The sequence below is a fragment of the Sesamum indicum genome, linkage group LG8, assembly GCF_026168435.1.
Source record: "Sesamum indicum cultivar Baizhima isolate 11 linkage group LG8, ASM2616843v1, whole genome shotgun sequence".
Lineage (NCBI taxonomy): Eukaryota > Viridiplantae > Streptophyta > Magnoliopsida > Lamiales > Pedaliaceae > Sesamum > Sesamum indicum.
In genome coordinates, this window is record NC_142664.1 from 4570500 (window position 1) to 4573313 (window position 2814).

General features: G+C 37.6%; 1 non-coding gene across 1 annotated transcript; it reads left to right on the forward strand.

Moving 5' to 3' along the window:
- The first annotated feature begins 358 nt into the window (after positions 1-358).
- On the forward strand, positions 359-431 carry TRNAF-GAA (transfer RNA phenylalanine (anticodon GAA)). Its single transcript has one exon. It is a non-coding gene; the product is annotated as a tRNA-Phe (tRNA).
- Positions 432-2814: the final 2383 nt, after the last annotated feature.

Genomic DNA, 2814 nt, shown 5'->3' on the forward strand with positions numbered 1-2814 from the left:
CTGCAAGAGTAAGCCACTATGATCATTTCTTTAGCTTTTGATGACACATACACCTTAATTAATTCTCCGGAGAATAGTAAACCCTTCATGTTTTCCCATCAGTTTGGGGGTGATATGCAGATATCATATCTAATGATACACCACATTAAAGCGAATAATTTCCTTCCAAAATCTGCTATTGAACACCTTGTCTCTATCAGTCACAATGCTCACATGTAGCCCATGTAATTTTTATGTATTGTCAAAGAAGACTTTAGCAACAGAAGTTGCAGTATACGGGGTAATCCCCCCTGTCCCTTTAATTGACATAGACCCCAGTCATCTAATAAAATGACAATAGGATGCTACATTGGGACTGGTCGGGATAGCTCAGCTGGTAGAGCAGAGGACTGAAAATCCTCGTGTCACCAGTTCAAATCTGGTTCCTGACACATGGTTAATTTGTATGAGGTATTTCTTCTATAAATTCATTGATATGAAGCGAGATACATATTGATTTCGAATCTAGATCATAATAGATACTTTTATCTATCTTGGCGAGATATACCCCATCTATTTTATTTTTATAGATGGGTAGAGTTTCTTAAATTCTTAAATAAAGTATCTAAAATGAAATTCTATTTTCTCTTTTTTTTTTCTTTCGTTCAAAAAGAATGTTAATACTTCATACATATTTGAAAGGTTAAATTGGTTGGTTGAAAGAAGAAAAAGTCGAAGTTGAAATAGACAAGATTCGGTCCAGATACAATACAAATAAATCGAATTCGATACCCTTTCATTTCTTTGTATTTTCGTTCCTATTCGATTTCCGAATTCGTCTCGACATCACTTTCTAGAACCGGTCTAAGCAATAGGCGTAGTACAAGGTTCATGATGCAGAACTCGTTTGATTCATCCTATTGGTTCGGCTCATACGAAATAAGTATCTTCCAAATAAATGTAAGAATCCCAACGAATCCTTAATTCTATTAGGCCTTTTTTTGTTAGCCTATCCATAATTCCCTAATACAAAAGAGACTTCAATTATTCTGGTTAATCTAGAACAGAAAGTCCAATCCTTGAATCTCCGAAATTGTCTAAGTGGAAATTACTTTCTTATCACTCAATGAGCATCTTGTATTTCATAAAAATTGGGGGCAATATAATCCTTACGTAAGGGCCATCCTATCCAATTTTCAGGCATTAAGATACGTTTCAAGCGCAGATGATTATCATAAGAGATTCCCAACATATCATAAGATTCTCGTTCTTGAAAATCCACGCTTTTCCAAACCCAGAAAACGGACGGAATTCTAGGATTCCTCCTTGAGGCAAATACTTTTATGCATACCTCTTCTGGTTGATCCACACCATACTCTATTCTGGTAAGATGATATACACTAGCTAACAGTCCGTCCGGTGCTACATCATAGGCACATTGGGAGCGTAGATAATTGTAACCATATACATATAAAATGACAGCAATGGAATGCCAATCCTCGGGCTTTATTTGTAAAGTCTCTATTCCTTGATAATCAAAGCCCAAAGATCTATGAATTATCCCATGCTTGACTAGCCAAGCAGACAAACGACCCTGCATCTTTTTTATCTCCCGCATTTTTATTTAGAATATTTCACATTCTTGATCAAATTGATGAAGATTGACCCGCTACTTTTATTCTGTACAAAGGAGTGTTTAAGAGCCAAAAAAATGAGAACATTTGGTCAATTTATCCATATCCACCATTGAGTCCTTCCCCTTTGAGTTAGTTAATCCTTCAATGAAATCTATGGAGATGCATGACCAAGCCTGGTCAGGAATAGGCAAAAGTTGCAATAGCCCAGGTAAGGGCCATTCTTATGTTTGGTTTCTTGGCAGGCTTCACATTCTTTCACCTAAACCTGCACATCATCTTTTAATGTAAGCCAATAGAATATAGGTCTGTCTCTCTGGTAAGTCCTATTGATTTGAGAGTGTCCACCTAGTGCAGAATCATGCAGGGATTTTGATTAATTTTTTTTTTCTAATTCCCTCATGGTTACCTACACAAATTATGCTCCCCCTTCCTAAATAACCCTAAATCATAGCTATACTCAGAAGAAGATTGAGCATCCACCACTTTTGCTGGAATGACTGTCTGGAATAAAGTGTTACCTTTATAGCTATCCTATAACTCCCATACCTATAAGGTATCTATGTGGTAATAGCATTAGTCTGGAGATTCATCTTCTCATGCTCCATTCTAGAGAGTGCATCTGCAGCTCGGTTGTCATTCCCCTTCTTGTATTGAACCTCGTAATTGAGGCCTAATAGTTTAATCATACACTTCTGCTGCAGCATGGAATCCGCCCTTTGATCAAGTATGTGTTTTAAGGTTTTTTGATCCGATGAACTGGTTACCCTGCAAGTAGTGTGTCCACTTTGTAACAGCCAAAAGTAGGGTAAGAACTCTTTCTCATAAGTGGATTGACCAAGATTCTTGGTTGCTAAAGCCTTGCTCAAATATGCAATGGGTCTGCTTCTTTGCATTACCATAGCCCCTATTCCCTTTCCACATGTATCTATCTCAACCACAAAAAAAAAGCTGAGAAAAGTCAGGTAAGGTGAATACAGGTGCCTTGATCATCATTTCGTTTAGTTGATTGAACGCTAGTTTAGGTTCAGGATTCCACACAAGTGCATCCTTCTTAAGAAGGGAAGTCAGGGGTCTACTGATGATTCCATAACCCTTGATAAACTTCCTGTAATGCCCAGTGAGCCTTAAGAAACCCCTTAGAGACTTGATAGTGGTAGGTACTGACAGGTTCTTCATGCATTCAACTTTTTGTGGGTCA